The sequence below is a fragment of the Scyliorhinus torazame genome, chromosome 15 (genome assembly GCF_047496885.1).
Source record: "Scyliorhinus torazame isolate Kashiwa2021f chromosome 15, sScyTor2.1, whole genome shotgun sequence".
In the NCBI taxonomy this organism is placed as follows: Eukaryota; Metazoa; Chordata; class Chondrichthyes; order Carcharhiniformes; family Scyliorhinidae; genus Scyliorhinus; species Scyliorhinus torazame.
Genome location: NC_092721.1, coordinates 179,347,259 through 179,367,766, shown reverse-complemented (window position 1 = coordinate 179,367,766; position 20,508 = coordinate 179,347,259).

Sequence of the window (20,508 nt, the reverse complement as noted above, 5' to 3'; positions counted from 1 at the left end):
GTACCCCGCTACTTGTTAGAAACCAAATGTATCAGGAAATTGCAACAAACTGAGTAGGTCATCTAGTCCATTGTGTCTGATCAACCATCTTGTTAGTCATAGCAGCTCAAATCATTTTAATTCCAGTTCTATGCCCTTTTTCAGTATCTTTTGCCTTCACTTGCCATGTAAGTGCTTCCCTTTCAAACACCACAATTGGTTACACATCTCTGATTGTCTGTACTCCATTCTGTATTTTGCAAACTTTTTCTAGAACAATTTTCTGGATTCACCTTTAACCAGCTTAATTCCAGTTTTAAGATAAATCAGTGTTCACTTTCTAGTTCCACGCAGTTTGTGTTCCCAGTCATAAGTGGCCAACCTATTCCCTCCAAGTTCCACTGATATACCAGGCTGGCAGATCAGTTACTAAAATATTGAAGATTTGTTAATTGGATTGCTGAATATGCCATGTGTCATGTTCTTGGAATATCAAAAGCAAACGTTGGTACACTGCAAACAGCTGAAAATAAAATGAAGCTACTAAAACAAAGTTAACGAGCTCAAATAGAACACGGAGCAATGTTAAAATTAGTGAAAGCTGAAAATAAAAGGGAGCTACTAAAATAAATTTAACCTGAGCTCAAATTTCAGTTTCTGAGATTTACAGTATGTTTAAATTTTCTCGATACCTTTTAATAAACTAATAAAATCCTAATAAATTTGCTGATGGAAATATGCATAGAGGTTTTGCATAAATGCTTTAAATATGTAAAGATTTTTAAAACTCATTCATGGGATGTGAGCGTCACTGGCAAGGCTGGCCTTTGTTGCCCATTCTTATTTGCCCCTGACGTAGTGATGGGGTGGAGCCTTGATTCGCTGCAGTCCATGTGGCGTAGGTACACCTATAGTGCTGCTAGTAAGGGACTTCCAGGATTTTCACCCAGTCTCAGCGAAGGAATGGTGATAAAGTTGCAAGTCAGGGTGTGGCTGGAAGGGGAACTTGCATGAAAGTAGTGGTATTCCCATGCACCTGCTGCCCTTGTACTTCGAGGCTGTGGGTTTGGAAGGTGCTATCAAAGGAGGCTTGGCAAGTTGCTGCAATGTCCCTGTGGATGGCACCCAATGCTGCCACTATGTGCAAATATTGTTAGGAGTGAATATTTAAAGGTTGCTAATCAAATAGACTGCTTTGTCCTCGAGGGTATCAAGCTTCTTGAATGTTAGAATTGCACTCAATCTGGCATGTGAAGAGTATTCCATCATGCTCCTGACTTGTAGATGCTGGACTGGCCTTGGAGTGACAGAAGTGGCTAAGCGGCTCAGAATTTTGTACTCTTTACTGTACCAGATACTGGACGCAGCATTAAAATATAACCGGAGTAGTCATTAAGAAAAGAAATACCTGGCATTAAAATATAACTTTATGGCCACATAATTCAAACTAATGAGAGATAGTTTCATACCAATAAAATCCTAGGCTTTTTATCAGACCAGTTACATTTTTCTCCAAATCATTTATATATATATACTGCAAACAGCAAAGGTCCCAGCACTGATCCCTGCGAAACACCGCTAGTCACAGCCCTCTAATTAGAAAAGCACCCTTCTATTGCTACTCTCTGCCTTCTATGACATAGCCAGTTCTGTATCCACCTTGCCAGCTCACCCCTGATCCCGTGTGACTTCACCTTTTGTTCCAGTCTACCATGAGGGACCTTGTCAAAGGCATAACTGACGTCCATATAGACAACATCCACTGCCCTATGTGCATCAATCATATTTGTGACCCCTTCGAAAAAGTCTATCAAGTTAGTGAGACACGACCTCCCGTTCACAAAACCATGATGCCTCTCACTAATATGTCCATTTGCTTCCAAATGGGAGTAGATCCTGCTTGAAGAATTCTCTCCAGTAATTTCCCTACCACTGACGTAAGGCTCACCGGCCTGTAGTTCCCTGGATTATCCTGGCAACCCTTCTTAAACAAAGGAACAACATTGGCTATTCTCCAGTCCTCCGGGACATCACCTGAAGACAGTGAGGATCCAAAGATTTCTGTCAAGGCCTCAGCAATTTTCTCTCTAGCCTCCTTCAGTATTCTGGGGCAGATCCCATCAGGCCCTGGGGACTTATCTACCTTAATATTTTTCAAGACGCCCAACACCTCGTCTTTTTGGATCTCAATGTGACCCAGGCTATCTACACACCCTTCTCCAGACTCAACATCCACCAATTCCTTCTCTTTGGTGAATACTGATGCAAGGTATTCATTTAGTACCTCGCCCATTTCCTCTGGCTCCACACATAGATTCCCTTGCCTATCCTTCAGTGGGCCAACCCTTTCCCTGGATACCCTCTTGCTTTTTATGTACGTGTAAAAAGCCTTGGGATTTTCCTTAACCCTATTTGCCAATGACTTTTTGTGACCCCTTCTAGCCCTCCTAACTCCTTGCTTAAGTTCCTTCCTACTTTCCTTACATTCCACACAGGCTTTGTCTGTTTCCAACCTTCTAGCCCTGACAAATGCCTCCTTTTTCTTTTTGACAAGGCCTATAATATCTCTCGTTATCCAAGGTCCCTGAAATTTGCCGTATTTATCCTTCCGCACAGGAACATGCCTTTCCTGAATTCCTTTCAACTGACATTTGAAAGCCTCCCACATGTCAGATGTTGATTTACCCAATCTAGGTTCTTCAGTTCCTGCCTAATATTGTTATAATTAACCTTCCCCCAATTTAGCACATTCACCCTAGGACCATTCTTATCCTTGTCCACCAGTATTTTAAAACTTACTGTGCTCACTGTTCCCGAAATGCTCCCGTACTGAAACTTCTACCACCTGGAAGGGCTCATTCCCCAATACCAGGTCCAGTACAGCCCCTTCCCTAGTTGGACTGTCTACATATTGTTTTAAGAAGCCCTCCTGGATGCTCCTTACAAACACTGCCCTGTCTAAGCCCCCAGCACTAAGAGTCCCAGTCAATATTGGGGAAGTTGAAGTCTCCCATCACAACTACCCTGTTTTTACTTGTTTCCAAAATCTGGCTACCTATCTGCTCCTATCTCCCGCTGGCTGATGGGAGGCCTGTAGTAAACCCCCAACATTGTGACTGCACCCTTCTTATTCCTGATCTCTACCCATATAGCCTCGCTGCCCTCAGGTGTCCTCCCGTAGTACAGCTGTGATATTCTCCCTAACCAGTAGCGCAACTCCGCCACCCCTTTTACATCTCCCTCTATCCCGCCTGAAACATCGAAATCGTGGAACGTTTAGCTGCCAATCCTGCCCTTCCCTCAACCAGGTCTCTAATGGCAACACATCATAGTTCCAAGTACTAATCCAAGCTCTAAGTTCATCTGCTTTACCCGTAATACTTCTTGCATTAAAACATATGAACTTCAGGCCACCAGACCCGCTGTGTTCAGCAACATCTCCCTGTCTGCTCTTCGTCATGGCCATACTGGCCCTATTCCCTAGTTCTCCTCAATGCTTTCACCTTCTGACCTATTGCTCCGGTACCCACCCCCCTGCCATACTAGTTTAAACCCTCCCGTGTGACACTAGCAAACCTCGTGGCCAGGATATTTAAGCCTCCAGTTTAGATGCAACCCGTCCTTCTTGTATAGGTCACACCTGCCCAGGAAGAGCTCCCAGTGGCCCAGATAACGGAAACCCTCCCTCCTACACCAGCTGTTTAGCCACGTGTTTAGCTGCTCTATCTTCCTATTTCTAGCCTCACTGGCACGTGGCACAGGGAGTAATCCCAAGATAACAACCCTAGAGGTCCTGGGCGCGATTCTCCGCTCCCGCGCCGGTTGGGAGAATCGCCTTGGTCGCCAAACGTTCCTGCCACGCCGGTGCGAGGCCGGTCCGAAGCCCTCCCACGATTCACGGAAGCGGCCAGATCGGCACAATCGCGTTTTGCACGGCACAGTACAGTGAATCGCCCGAGGCAGCCAAAATGGCGATTCACCGGTACCCCCGCGATTCTCCGGCCCGGATGGGCCGAGCGGCCTGCCCAAAACGGCGGGTTCCCACCGCCGCCGTCCACACGGTCGCTGCCGGCGGGAACAGCGCGGGAACACTGGGGGGCGAGGGGGAATCCTGCACCGAGGGGGAGGCCTCAAATGGGGTCTGGCCCGCGATCGGTGCCCACCGATCGTCGGGCCGGCCTCTCTGACGGAGGACCTCCCGCAGCCCCGCAAGATTCGTCAGACATCTTCTTGCGGGGCGGACTCGGAGAGGACGGCAACCACGCATGCGCGGGTGACACCAGTTATGTGGCGCCGGCCACGTCTTGTATGCGTCCTGGCGCCCGTAAATGACGCGGCGCCGCTCCTAGCCCATTATCGGGCCCTGAATCGGTCGGGATAGGGGCCGTTTCGCGCCGTCGTGAACCTCAACGGCGCGAACACTCTGCCTCCATTTCGGAGAATCCCGCCCCCTGTCCTTTTTTAACTTTCTGCCTAGCTCCCTGAACTCCTGCTGCAGGACCTCGTGCCCCTCCCTGCCTATGTCGTTAGTACCAATATGTACAACGACCTCTGCCTGTTTGCCCTCCCCCTTCAAGATGCCCGCTACCCGTTCGGAGACATCCTGGACCCTGGCATCCTGGAGTCTCTTTCACGTCCACAGAAGCGCCTATCTGTGCCCCTGACTATAGAGTCCCCTATGACAATTGCTCTTCTGCGCTTTGACCCTCCCTGCTGAACATCAGAGCCAGCTGTGGTGCCACTGCTCTGGCTGCTGCTGTTTTCCCCTGATAGGCTATCCCCCCCCGACAGTATCCAAAGGAGTATACCTGTTCGAGAGGGGGACAACCACAGGGGATTCCTGCACTGACTGCCTGCCCTTTCTGGTGGTCACCCATTTCTCTGCCTACACCTTGGTGATGACCACATTTATATAACTGCTATCTATGATGCTTTCCGCCACCTGCATGCTCCTAAGTGCATCCAACTGCTGCTCCAACCAAACCATGCGGTCTGTGAGGAGCTCCAGTTGGATGCACTTTCTGCAGATGAAGCCATCCGGAACGCTGGAAGCCTCCCAGACCTGCCACATCTCACAATCAGAGCACTGCACCCCTCTAATTGACATTGCGCAAATTAATTAATAAATTAAATTTAAATTTTTTTTAAAAAAGTTACTGTTAACTATATGTTTCCTACCACTAGATTTCTACTATAAATGTGAAAGCTAAATACAGTACTCTCTGATCTCTGGCTTAGATACCCCTCTGAATTATAATTAAGTAATTATGTTTAGTTAGTTTAACAATGCTTAATTTTTTTAATTTAGTGTAGATTCCCAACCAGCCAATCAGGTCACAGCTTTACTGTGATGTCACTTCAGTAACCACCCCCACACGATTTGAAAAGGTAATAAAAATAAATAAAAATCACTTACATTCCCATGTTCTCAGATGCTCTCTGGTTCTCCCCCTGCAGATTAAAAGTTACAGGCCAGAAGAAAGAGAGAACAAAACAATAGGGAAAAAGCACCTTCTCCCACTCTGCACCGAATTACCTCTCTGCACCAAATTACCAAGTTCCAATTCCGACTCTGTATTTGTCTCACTCAGGCTGTGTCTCCTTGACCTGCGCAGTATGTGACAAGATTGTATGTTAATTTAAAATGCCTCATTCAGTGATTTTTCTTTACATTATCGTAAGTAACTTGTGTTAATCCAGTTAAAGGAACATGGGTACTGCCATTCGGCCCATCGATCTGCTCTACCATTCCGTAAGATTATGGCTGATCTAGTTTTGGTCTCAACTGCATTTTCTGGTCTGCTTCCCATGACACTTGTCTCAAACTCTGCCGTCAATATCTGACACGTTTGGTCTTTATCTTTGGTCAGTGGCTGTTATGCACAGTTCTCCTTTGCGTTTTTGCTCTCAAAGATTCATAGTTTATTAATTCCTTTAACTAGCTGGTTTCAGCGCCGCCAGATGTATTGGGTCCAAGTTTTTCTTCAAGGGGTGGACCCTTCATTATGCATTTCTGAAATAATTCCTTTGCTGTACTGTCCTCAGGCTGTGGAAGGTGTTTCAAATGTGCGGGCACCTTTCCTGACTTGGTTGCCTTGGACCTTGGAACTTTTCCAAGCATGGCTGCCTTTTAGGATAATAATCCTGGGAGCAGCCCCTGTGGAAAGTAGAGCTGCTTTAGCATTACGTGGAATAGTGGGATTTTCCTGTTTATCGGTCAGCCTACTCCATCTTGCCTAAGGAGAGAGAGGGTTTTCTCTTTCAGGTACAGTATGGGGCAGCTCTTAACTCCACGTCTGTTTTCTTTCCTAATAGAATGCAATAATGTGCTTCCCAGCATGAGCATGCATGAAGAGGGGAAAGACAACATTGGCGTACCTCAATTCAGTTAAGGGGTCAGATGCATCTGGTGTCATGAATTTCTACACGGCCATAACTTCAGAAATGTGGAGCACAGTTCCTTGAATTGCAAAGGACCATTACTTTAGTCAGCCAATTTAAATTTTAGAAGTCACATTTTGAGTATAAAGTATAGCATATATATTATCTGGATTAAGCCTCTAACCATTTGGAAGATATTTTATTAGTATGGGAGCACTTTGGGGAATTGATGGAATTTAACAGGTTCAAGAAATGCATTTAATCAAATTGATTCAGGCACCGCACTTTAGATGTGGGCCAGGTTACTAGTCAATTATGAGCATTTCAAACCTGAGCTAGAATGATAATTTGGGTGTTCTATCATCACTGGTGACTTTGCTGGTCTTGAAATAATATAGTGGTAAGCAGGGCCAAGAGCTAGAAAGTGGAATTACACTAGATCTTTTTTCCAACCGGAACGCTGCCAAATGGCCTGCTGTGCTGTTAAGTTTCTATATTTCAATGTTATTGAACTTAAATTGTTATTGTGTTTATCATCTCTAATTCTGTACCAATTTATCAACTAATGTTTGCAGATAAGCTGATAAAAGAACCCTCAAAAACAGCTATTAATTTATTTTATAAAGTTGTATATTGATTAGGAAAGTGCAAATGTAGAGATGATCAATATCTGGTTTGCCTGTCACTGTGATGGAGATCAGCTATGAAAAGGCTTCTTGGATGTGAATTGTGAAGATGTAAGCATAAAAATATATTATAGAGGTTTGACCTCTATAATGTTGCAGGACTTTGAGGTGATTTATTAAGTGGTGTAAATTCCATGATGTGGCAGGTAATATACAGAAGAAACAGATGAGCTGGGCAAGTTGCCTTTTCTCATTCCATTCTATTGGTTGATTTTCGGGTCTCTACTAAAACCTCGAGGTGAATGGTGCTGGTGCAGTGATATAGTTAACAGGTGAATACCAACTTGGATTTCAAATACGCCCTGGGCATACAAGCAATGTAAACTGAGCTCGCAAAGCCCAGTTTAACAGGCAATCTGCCTTTTTCAAAAAGTAGTTTCCTTTCCAAAGTAATGGAACATATACCAAGAGTCCTGGAACGCCAATAGCCCTTCGTCATGTCCGACTTGGTGACTCTCTTACAAGATTCGTGATGCTTGAGATGTCTTGTGAGATTCATTAGGCTCATTTAAATATGCCTGCGTCAGATTCTCCTGGTGCCCGGGGCTTAACAATCTCCCCAGAGAGGCCTGGACCAGGCCCCACTAAGTACTAGTCCATACACCTAGACCAGGCCACTCGGAACCTGGGGTGTTTCCCAGGCCATTGGAGACACCTGGGAGGTTGAGGACAGGGCAAGGTGCGCACCTGGCTCTCCCTCTGGCACCTTGGCACTATCGAGCTGCTTGGGTACCACAGCCAAGGGTCTGGGCCTGAGGGATGGTGGGGGGGGGGATGCTATGGCCATGAAAGAGTATGAAGGTTGGGGAGTGAATGGGGCCTCATAAAGGTGTGGGGGTTATGGGTGGAACCCATAGTGGGGTGTTCAAGGATGTGCCAGTTAGGTGGGGTTACGGAGACAGGGCGGGCGAGTGAGCCTAATTAGGGTGCTCTTTCAGAGGGTCTGCAGATTCGATGGGCCGAATGCCTTCTGCACTGTTGGAATTTAAATACCTTTTAACCTAACTTGGACATCCCTGGATACTAAGGGGCAATTTAGCATGGCCAATCCATCTAACCTGCACATCTTTGCACTGTGAGGAAACTGGAGCACCCGGAAGAAACCCCCACATACATGCGGAGAATGTGCAAACCCCACACAGCCACCCAAGGCTGGAATTGAAGCTGTAAGGCAGTCGTGCCACCATGTCATTCAGTATGTCCAAGGAGTGGTTTCTGCCATGTAAACTTTACTGAATTGTATTTTCTATTATGGGGAAAGACTGGAGGAGTGGGACTAATTGATCAGCTGGTACATAATGAGTTGAATGGATTCTGGTACTGTAAGAGTCTATATTTCTAGTGGTCTCCTTCAATGACCCCAAAACGTTCATAAAGATATGGCTGAGTCCGTGGTTTTAAAACATGTAATTTTTCAGAGATGCCCTGACTGAAAATGAAAACAGCCTTCTGGTTTCTAGGGAAACAAGCCTGAAAAAGAACTTGGAAAACAAACTTTGAGGAAATTGAAACTGTTTTTAACCAGATAACCAGACATGAGCCAAGCCATTCGAACTCGGATGATAATTCCATTGGTGCAGTACAGGCAGGCCGAATAAGACCCAGGAGCTGGGAATAGGCAAATATATAGCGCCTGCAGTTGTTCCTATTATGTGACACGGATCTAAGCTATAAAAACGATTGTGAGCAGAGTTGGGGAGGGTCTGTAGTGGTGTGCTATTTTGGTGAAGACCGTGCCCCTGGAAATCAGATTGGTTGTGTGCTGTAGCTGGTGGTTCAGGCTAAATCCTGAGAGATGAGCTGGAATTCTATCTGAGAAAGGCAGAGTTATGAAGAACTTTAGAGCTGTGAATCAGAGTCGGCTACCTGAGAAATCTATCCACCTTTGTATCAACCATTAAATGTAATTTGTAGCAAGTAACAGCAATTTGCCTATTAATTCCTGTTGATTTTGGGTTTAATCGTGGGAAAGATTTGTTTCATGGTTTACATGAAATCTTGACCATTGATTTTCTCATTCAGTAAATTAATTTTTTTAATTGGTCTCCATGGAAATCATAACACAGGACAGTCCAAAGATGTATAAAATATCTTTTCAGTACAGAGTAGCTGCTCACTAGAGTCATATAAAAGACTCCATTGCGATAAGATGATTTAAAATGTTACTTATTTGTGGCTTCTGATAGTACTGGGAGGATTGGCCACTCCTGGTTCTCTGGGTTCTGAATAGCTTTGTTCCAGAATTAATAGTTTCAGCCTCCTACAACTCATGCAGGTAGTACTCCTGATAGTGAGGCTGCCTAAAAAAAGTTCCAAAGTGGTTTTAAATCGGGAATGGAACTGTACTGACTTATAGGGAGATATGGTTCTTGGAGCTTCTGTCTCATCAACTTTGACCCTTCATAAAGTATTCCTATCTCATGAGAGCTAGGAAAGCTGTGCAGGCATACATCAAGAAGCATTTTATTCATTTTTTCACATTTGTTGCAGGTTAAGTGGATTGGCCTGCTAAATTTACCCTTGGCGTCCAAAGATGTGCAGGTATGGGGTTATGGGAGAGTGAGTCTAGTTAGGGTGCTCTTTCAGAGGGTCGGTGCAGACTTGATGGACCCAATGGCCTCCCGTACTGTAGGGGTTCCCTCAAAGCTTACATTTGGGAGTACATTTTTGAAAAACAATTGACCTGCTGGTGGGTGACAGGAGTTTTAAGAAATGGCTCCTATTACATCATCCAAGAAGACTCGCAATGAACTGGAAGTTTGTCTTTGTGCTGCAATTGCTTTAAGCTTGGAATGTGGCATACCAATAAAACTACACGTGGGGTAAATTGACGATGATCTGAACTGAAGAACTGCCTATGTAAAAGCTTAAAATGGTAAGGATTGGAAATAATATATTGAGTAATGTAGTAAACACAAGATATAACCTCTGAGTAGAACAAGACCAACATTTAAATTGATCAAAGTGTGATAAATATTTAGGATAACCATTTGATAAACAAGGATGGGGGAAAGGATAAGAACAAAAGCAGCTCATCAGGCATACCTGCCCAAGTTACAATCAAATACATTGTGTTTAGATTTAGGCTTAGCAGAAGTATTAGGCAAAATCACTGATGGCTGTGGATACAAGCACTCGAGACCAAATTCTCACACTCGCTATCCTGTCTCGCACATGACGAGGTAATGGGCAGCCATAATTAAGCTATTGTGGTAGCTTTGGACTTGGAAATGAGGAAATGTAACTTCTGTAAAAGGTTTGTGAAACCTGTAATTGTATTAAGAATATTTGAAAACTTTTAAGAGTTTAGATCAATTGTAATTTTCTTGGATAATAAATGCTAATAATTGTGATATGGTGACCCTTGACCTGGAAACAGTACCAACTGGAAGGAGGTTAATCACTTGCTGTATGGCCAGGCACGGGAGAGCCACAAGCAGAGGAGCTGGAGGGTGAAGGCACAGATGCAGAGACACAAATGGCATAAGTAGCAAGACAAATGAGCTACTGCTGTAAAGAATAAAGCCAAGCTGCAACAGAGGCGAGGACAGAAATTGGACATGTACAAAGAGCTGTGTGCATAATACCATTGAAAGGGAGCTGTGTCCATAATACCATTGAAAGGGACAGAAAGCTGAAAGCAAGTTTAGAGTATTTTGTATTGGACAATTCAACAGCTATACCTTCAGTTTTTCCAGAACTGACCAGACTGCTTAAGGAGTTGGATAAAGAAGTATCTATGCCGTCAAGACTGTCATGGACCTAGCTGAGGAAGTTCTACAGGAGTGTGCATGTTCAGGTGATGGCCATCTCTAGGAACCTTGGTTGGAACACCTACTGGTGAACATGTCTGAAGGGTTGAATTAATTGAGTGAAAAAGTAAGAGTTCCTGGGCTGGATTCTCCGCAGCCTGACCCAGCGGCCACCACGGGCAAAGAATCCAGTTTTGCGCCATAATCGGGCCCGGCGCCGGTTCGGCAATTCTGCGGGCACCAAAAATCTGCATCACCATGGAGTATGCCGGGGGGGCCATTGCCAGAGGCCCGCTCAGCAACCTTCCGCTCCCGACCGGCCGAGTTCCCGACGGCTTGGAACTAATCTGCTATTGCCGGTTGGGATGCTCGTGTGGCGGTTGCGGACTAGGGCAGGCGGTTTGGAGACTGGGGGGGGGCCTTATAGACGGTCGGGGCATTAATGTTGGGGTTTGAAGATCGGGCGTGCGGCCGATTGGGGGGTTTATTTTTTTTGTCTGGCTCCGAGGTCCGAGTCCGCCATGGAGCCCGCCGCCATGCACATGCGGGGCCTCTGACCCGGAAGTGCAGGGGTCCGTATCTGCAGCAAAAGCTGCGAGATTCACTCCGGGTCCCTGCTAGCCCCCTGCAGGGCAGGGAATTCATTTCCCCTTTTTTGCAGGAATCTCAGGAGTAAAACGCCACCGTTTTGATGCCGGCATGCGGACATAGTCTCAATAATGGAGAACCCAGCCCACTATGTTCCAGAGGCCGAGTTAGAGAACTTTGCGACAATGCATGGGTCTGAAGGGAGTTTTGTGAATGGTTATGAAAGATGTATCATCTTTTATTTAGTATTATTTTTTCTGTTGATGCTTAATTTGCATTGTTAAAATAAAAGTTACAAAAAGTGAAAACTTGATCATTTTATTTGGGGAGGGTAATTTCATTATTTAGTTTATCGTCTTTCCCACAGGATTGTAATGCTGATGCAACGTGAATCTTTTTCTCATGAAAAATTGATGACTCCCCTTGGCAAGGTAAGTAAGGTCATTTTGAGAAAAGAATGCTTAAACTGACACTTTTGCTCTGATTCTTTTTTTCCCTGTTTGCGAGGTATCTGATAGTCATTGACCCATGGACATGTGCACAAGACTCCAAACTAAGCGATTGAGAAATGGGCAGGTAGAGTTTCAGCTGTATGTATTCTGCCCTTGTGACACACCAGACTTAATTTAAATCTAGAGAGCTGGTTAATGAGAGGGTCCTCAAACGTGTGAAGGGATTTAATCACCAGAAGAAACATGACTACAAACACGATCACTGGTAAGATTCTAACTACCCTCTCCAACAGGAACCATGCATGACTTCTCCCATTCGCTATCGTACAGCTTTTACGTAGAAACAAGAAGCAGAAATTGGACATTTGGCCTTTGCACCTTCTCTGCCATTCAATAAGATCATGGCCAATCTGGTTGTGGTCCCAACTCTATTGTCTGCCCCCAATTATCCTTGACCCCATTTTCCATCAAAAATATGGTCATCTTTGCCTTATTTTGAATGCAAAGTCCAAGTTTACCTTGTTCTCAGACACAACCCCACAATGCCAAAGACCAGCCTTGTGTTTTTTTATTGAACTGCTTCCACGGCTCTCTTCCAACTGAGTAGTCCCATTCACCCTTCCCAGTAGCCCTAATTATTCTCCGCTAATAATTACACATTTCCATTTTTAAAGTTACCATTGAACCATGGGCAGCACGGTAGCATAGTGGTTAGCACAATTGCTAACCACTATGCTACCAATGTCCCAGGTTCGATTCCCGACTTGGGTCACTGTCTGTGCGGTGTCTGCACGTTCTCCCCGTGTGTGCGTGGGTTTCCTCCAGCTGCTCCGGTTTCCTTCCACAGTCCAAAGATGTGCAGGTTAGGTGCATTGGCCATGATAAATTGCCCTTAGTGTCCAAAATTGCCCTTAGTGTTGGTTGGGGTTACTGGGTTATGGGGATAGGGTGGGGGTTGGGCTTGGGTAGGGTGCTCCTTCCAAGAGCCGGTGCAGACTCGATGGGCCAAATGGCCTCCTTCTGCACTGTAAATTCTATGATTCATCTTTCACCACACGCTCAGGCAATGCATAGCACTTGCTGAGTACAAAGATTTTTCCTCATGGCTTTTGGTTCTTTGCCATTCACCTTCACTTGGTGTCTTCTGCGTCTTGACCCTTCTGCCTGTTTTGCCCTGTTCTATTCAGTCCAGACCCAAAGGGGATCAGAGGTTATGGGGAGAAGGCAGGAAACATATATCGGCCATGATTGAATGGCGGAGCAGACTCGAAGGCCCCAATGGTTTAATTCAGCTCCTATGTCTTATGGACCCCTCCTGGTTTTGAATGCCTCAATCAAATCTCTGGGAACAATCCTAGCTACTCCAATATCTGCACCCCCTCCGATTCCTTCACATCCTTCCTAAAGTGGTGCCCAGAATCAGATACAATACCTCAGTTGAGGTCATTCAAACCGGTGTGTTGTACAGGTTCATTTATGAAATTGCAATGGGATGCATTTATATCTACATGGCGGACACAGTGAACATCATTCAATCAGATCAATGAAAGCAAATGCTGAGGATGCTGGAAATCTGAAATAAAAGCAGGAAGTGGCAGTGTCTGTGTGGACAAAGAATTAACATTTCAAATTCAATAAGATTCTTCTGAATGGAAGGAAGGTTAAATGCCGTTGAGAGGGGAAGAAAGGGGGGGGGGGGGGGAGGAATCCTGGAATAGGATAAAGGGTGGGAGAGGTTAAATTACACAGATTGTGGAGCAAAAGGCACAATGGTTGCAGTTTTTAAAAAAAGACAGCAATTGTCCAGAATGAGTTTAAATGGTAGAATAAAACAGCACAAAAATCTAGTGACCATAAATTGACAGATGGCAAAAAGAACAAAATGAGGACTGAGTTTATCGTCTGAAATTGTTGAACTCAATGTTAGCTGGGAAATGCCTAATCAAAAGATGTGGTGCTCTCATTTGGTTACCGAATAAACCTTTGTTATTCCAATCAACAGTTCCAATTTAATGTTCCAAAATATATTTTAAAACAACCATAATGAAAGCTTTATTTCATATACATCAATTTTACAATGACAATTGACGGTACATTAAACTTTGGTCACTTGCTGTACTTTGGTGATGGCAAATCCTAAATGCATTGGACTGAAATACCCTTTTGGATATCCGCTTCTGGTTCTTGTTATCTGCAATTACGCCTGTAGGAGGAGTTCTTATCATTCTCCTATGATTGATGCAATAATTTGACTGAACTCTAACCAAAGAATACCTTTTGTTTAGTTACATGAGAAACATTTGCAGGATTGAAATCACATCAAAATCTTTGTCTTCAGTAACATTTTCTCACAAGTGCAAGTAGTTACATCCCAAAATTAATTTGAGGACACCCTGTCAATTCTGTGGCTCATTGGTTTTTGCAGGTGAGTCAGAAATTTGTACGCTCACCCACTGCCTGAAGAGATTTAAGCATGTAGTTTAGGTGACACTTCAATGCAGCACCAAAGAAGTTTTACATTGTAAGAGGTGCCAACTTTTTGATGTGACATTAAACTGGTCTTATCAACCTTCCTAGTTGGGCATAAAAGAGGTGTTGTGCAGTAGTATTGTCACTGGACTAGTAATCCAGAGACCCAGAGCAAGATCTGGGATCCAGGTTCAAATCCCACATGGCAGATGGTGAAATTTGAATTAAAAGCCTAACGATGACCATGAAATGATTGTCGTAAAAACCTATCCGGTTTGCTAATGTCCTATAGGGAAGGACTCCAGACCAACAGCACAGCAGACTCTCAAATGCCCAACATTTATTTACAACTGAATTGATAAAAATGACCTTCAAAGAAGAACTGAAGATGTGGTTGTATGAGCCTTTTTTGCTTTGTGATTTTATTGACCTTTCACAGATTCTCTAAAGTGCAGAATGTGGCCATTCAGCCCATCAAGTGTGCACCAACCCTTCGAATGAGCACTCTACCCATTTACACTCCCATGTCTACCCCGACCTAACCTGCACATCAGGGGCAATTTTGTGTGTCCGATCCACGTAACCCGCACATCTTTGGATTGGGGGAGCAAACCAGAGCCCCCATTGGAAACCCACGCAGACATGGGGAGAATGTGCGGACTCTGCACAGACAGTGACCCCATGCCGGAATTGATCCCGGGACTTTAGACAATCTGTTTCATTGTGGATTCAGCTCGACCTATTTACTCTGCAAGCTCCAAATGGTTGCCCATCTTCCAAATTAAATAGAGCTTCACAGTGTGAAATAGCACTGTGGATGTACCCGGACCAAATGGACTGCAGTGGTTCAAGAAGGCGGCTCACACCACCATCTTCTCAAGGGAAACTTAGGGATCGACAATAAATGCTGACCGAGAAAGCGGCGCTCATGTTCTAAGAATGAATTAAAGAAATCTGCCCACTTTCAACTTTGACCAATCAATTTCATTGTTCTATTTTCTCTGATCCCAACTATTCAGAAGCAGTCATGTTCAACATTGTTTTTGATCAATCTTATCCATCCATTTTGACAGAATCGACATTTCAAAATGCAATTAGATATTTAGACAGCTCTGTAAACTAATTGGCACAATATGAACTGCTTTAGCAACATGTATTCTATGCATAACTGCTTATGCAACATGTATTCTATACATAACTGCTTATGCAACGTGTATTCTATACATAACTGCTTATGCAACATGTATTCTATACATAACTGCTTATGCAACATGTATTCTATACATAACTGCTTATGCAACATGTATTCTATACATAACTGCTTATGCAACATGTATTCTATACATAACTGCTTATGCAACATGTATTCTATACATAACTGCTTATGCAACATGTATTCTATACATAACTGCTTATGCAACATGTATTCTATACATAACTGCTTGTGCAACATGTATTCTATACATAACTGCTTATACAACATGTATTCTACACATAACTGCTTTAGCAACATATATTCTATACATAACTGCTTTAGCAACATATATTCTATACATATTAACTACTTCAGCTACATATAATCTATATATAGATTATATGGGAGGGGGTGGGTTGGAGAAATGTCATGTTCATTTTTATTCAAACATCCTGTCATCTACCGTAATCATTTTAAAGGCCAAGTCCAATTATCCTTTGTTTTAATCTGTTAATGAAAATATGGTCTGTTTTAAGAATGCTCTTCCTAACAGAAGAACCATAAATTCTAAAATAATAATTCTCTCAATTTTCCAATGCATCAACGTTTCGATCGAATAAATCCAGTGGACGTTTGAATTTGATTCGAATTCGGGTGTGTTTGATCCTTTTAATAGTCAGTGCTGCCTTGCAAGGGATCATGACCACCGTTTTATAAAGTTGGCAGGAGATTAAAGATAACCGGATGGTCAGGAACAGGTGTATTTCTATGTTCCTCACTTGCCATCCAATGGTACCTTGGGAGGAATCTAGTCCGGCGCGGCGCTCTACCATTCTACCACAGCTACATTCACCGCCTGGTGCCCCTAAAGAGGGAGCATACGGTGTCCAGCCGCACTGTCGCGGTGCTCCATGCCTGGTGGACACCACAGGGACAGGGGCGCCTCAGCAAACTTCTTAATCACGTTTTGATTCAATGTTTTTAAGTTTCAATTGTGATTTTAAAATTTAATTAAGACAATACCCCTTTATTCACACTTTAACTTGTCCCTCAGTTCATTTGATTTAGTTTAATTGGTTACCTGTTTTGTCACAAAATAGGAGCAGGTACCCAGTAACAATGACAATGCACCCTGTTCAATGAGGATTGCTGTTGTGTTTATGGCCATTACTTAACTTGAGACATTCCCAGGCATTTTTTGTTTTAATTTCCAAAAGCAGCCACCAATCAGGAGTTTCCCCTTTCATTTCTGTGGGCTGAATTGGATCCCTGAGTGGAAAGGATAGTTTTGTCGGCACTGCATCATTAAACCCAGAGAGTAAAACAAATGTGAAATACATTCGAGTGAAAAAATATAACATGGCCAGGAAACTTTAAATATTAAACTAATAAGCCATATCTGAATTCACACTTTAAAAAACAAAATCACAACGAGTTGCAACGAGTGGTTTCAGCTTTCGAACCTGGTGTGTTTCTAAATGGAAGGTTATAGTTGTGTGGGGGGTGGCTATATCAGAAAGACATTTGCAGCGTACTCCGGGACGCTGGTATACTGAGTGTGGCGGCTCATTTGAATTGAACGAAGAAAGAAGTATAAAAAAAGTTGTAAGCGAGCTGCTCCAAGTATCTTTGGTTGCCACATTAATGCTTAAATATATTCGCGCACGTGTTAGCATTGAGGAGGGGCACCACAGTGCCCGAAAGGCGCTATATAAATGTAAGTTGTCTTTACCAGGAGGTATCTGGGTAGGTCCCAAGATCAAACTGAGAACGCACAGTTTAAATGCCACCTTCTGTAATTAACCCCTTGGGGAGGGGGTGACAGTTTCTCCCAGGCTAGAGCTGGATTGTTCTTGTGGGAATTCATTTCAAAGCCAACCGGGAAATGCCTAAAATGCAAGGTCCAGTTTTTTGAAGGTGAGGCTGCGGTAGTTGAGTTCCTTGCCGACGAAAGTCCAGCCGGCGGCTGTGTGCTGGTCCGGCTCTGCCCCGGGCTGGCCTCTGCTGCTGGGCGGGCTGAGCATGGCCAGCAGCCGGTGCCAGTAGTAGTCTGCCAGGCTGGGGCTGCGGGGCTGGCCGCTCTGCAGCCGGGCACTGAAGCTCCTGGTGCGCTCGGCCAGCCCGCTCTGGCTGCAGAGGCAGGCGTGCATCTCCAGCAGCGAGGGCTTCGCCTGCCGCTCGCCCAGGTTGAGGAAGACGTGGAGCGGCGATTGCTGCTGGGTGGCACCAACGATGCTGCTGCCGCGGGCCGCCCGCTCCCCGGCGCCCAGCCGCCCTGCCCTGCCTCTCCCCTCCCTCTGCCCGGCCGTGGTCTGGGCTCGGCCCCGGGGGCCCTCCGACTGCAGCCTGGGGGGGACGCTCCAGGCGCTGGTGGTGTGGGGTCTCCCCCCGGGGAAGGGGGCCCGGGACCCCCCACTCCCCCGTGTGCTGCCGCCGCCGGCAGCCTCGGCTCTCCTGTGTCTCTGCCTGGCCGGGCCAGCCAACTGTAAGATGCCCCGCACAGCCGCCTGGCTGCCGTCCGTCAGGGTGGTGTTGAAGCTGGAGAAGGAGTTGACCTTGAGCCGCTCGGCCAGCTCCCGCCTGCCCATCAGCCGGGCGTGGGCCAGCTCGGAGAGCCGGAGCTTGGCGCGGAAGCGGTTGTAGAGCAGCCTCTGGTCCAGGGTGTAAGAGGCTGCCACCTGCCTCTTCAGCGAATCCAGCAGGCCCAGTCTCTGCTGCAGCAACATCTCCTCCTTCCAGTTCATGGACAGGGTCAGCTTGGTCAACTCCACTTCCCTTGGCCTCTTCCCCTGGGACATTCTCTCTCCAATGCCTCCTCTTGACAAACTCCCCGCAAACCGCTCGCCTTTCCCTCTGCCTCCCGCTCTGGTAACATGGAGAAATGTCAAAGGTGTTTCCCAAGCGGGAGTCCAGCAAGAAGCCACATCCTGACTGGAAAGTGGTAATCCGACCCCCCTTCTTAACAAGTGAACAACAAGAGTGAGAGACCAATCCGGGATGGTGCTTTGAGGCGTTGTCAGGGCGTGAGGCTCTCAGGCTGTGCTGCTTGGCGGGAATATCAACACTTGTACATCCTTCAATGCACAGAAGCCGGGCCACCCTTCCTGCCAACACTCTGGGTGACAGCTTGGAAAGAATCCCATCAAATCTGTGCCAGTTAACTCGTCAGCATCCGAGTCACATTTTGGGGGGGGAGGGGGGGGGGGGGTTGACTGCCACACTTTCAAAGATCTCAAAAGTGTCACCAAGAAATATTGGCACTCAGACAGCTCTGTGAAATATGACTCCCCCTGTTCTTTAATGCTACATTTAAACAGCACTGGGCTAGAAGCTGGGTCAGGCTGATTACATTGGATGCATTTGTAAGGAAATTAGACACTGAGGGGGCACATGAGGACTCAGAGAATAAGGGGGCATGGTGATGGGATATAGTGAGGGGGGTGGGCGGTAGGAATGACCCTTCTTCAGCCTCGCCCTGGGGTGAAGGAAATGAGCTTTGCCTCTGCTGTACATTCTATATTTAAGAAAACAATTCAGATAAGTTTTCTTTTTCTTTCACCATTTACCAAACCTATTGAAGAAATTGTGAGGTACTCTTTTTCTTAAAATCCCTCACGCTGTCGCGTTAATTTAGAATTAACAGTTTATCCAAACTAAGAAAAAAAATCTGCATTATTTTTGTAAGTCAATTATTTTCCAGTTGTGGATATCACTCAATATAAAATAAATAAATAACCTTTATTGTCACAAGTAGGCTTACATTAACACTGCAATGAAGTTACTGTGAAAAGCCCCTAGTTGCCACATTCCAGCGCCTGTTCGGGTACACAGAGAGAGAATTCTCAGCTGGTGCGGGAATTGAACCCGCGCTGCTGGCCTTGTTCTGCATCACAAACCAGCTGTCTAGCCCACTGTCTAAACCAGCCCCATGTACACACAGGATGTGTACACATTCATGGAAAAGGACAGTTTAGATGACACTATAGAATACTTATTTCTAAATGCATTTCACAAATGGTACTTGTTCTACTTGAAATCTGAATTGACTATTTCTTCAGATGGCTGTTCACAATGTGTGAACTATAGGTGTCAGTTTTCAGACATTTTATGTGCCGAAATCCCATCCCCCCCCCCCCACACACAAGATGGTGCAGACCAACTTTGCTCCGGCTCCACATTTCCCAGCGAAGATTTGAGAGCCACCAAGGTGTGGCCTGCGATCTGAGAAAACTCATTTTAAAATAATTTGGAAAACCCTCCAATAAAGAGCTGGTTCGAGTGACTGCTAAGACACTGGAAGCCCCATCCTGTCAGGAAGAAATGCTGCCAGGCTCTGCTGCTCCATCTCAAGGAGGGTTCAATTTCTTTGCAGCTCTTTCACTTTGTAACCATCACTCCTGAATCCTCCTTGAACCTTTTCATGCCCTTGGGTATAGGGGATTGCGTTGCTAATGGAGTTTGACTCCGTTCATCCTTCTAATTGAATTGATCATATATTACAGCTCCTTGTAGTAGGCCCTGGTTTACTTCACTCATGAAGTCACCTGGCCTACCTCACTAAACTGGTATCACATTAACTTACGTCACTGAACCGGACTCCTCTGTCTTACTACAACTACTGGAATAGAAAGAATAGCATAGCTAGAAATACACAGGTTAGCCAGCGTCAGGAATGAAAAAGAGATATGTACCCTACATTAGGAAATTCAGCTCTTTTATTGCTGATTTCTCATCATTTGTAGCCCTTTTTCTTTGTAAAGCTTTGTTGTTTGTCCTTCTGTCCATCATATAATGGTACTAGCTACACCAGGCCCACTTGCAGGTGGAGATCCCAACTCATTGGGAGGAGCAAGAAAATGGACAACGGTACCAATGTGTGGGGTTGAAAAGTAGTGAACTTACACATACAATAAAGCATCACAGTGAGTCAAGGAACTCAACCCTACCCCATTGCTGCAACAGCAGAATCCATAAAACTGGTGACCTGGTCAACATCAGATTGTGGG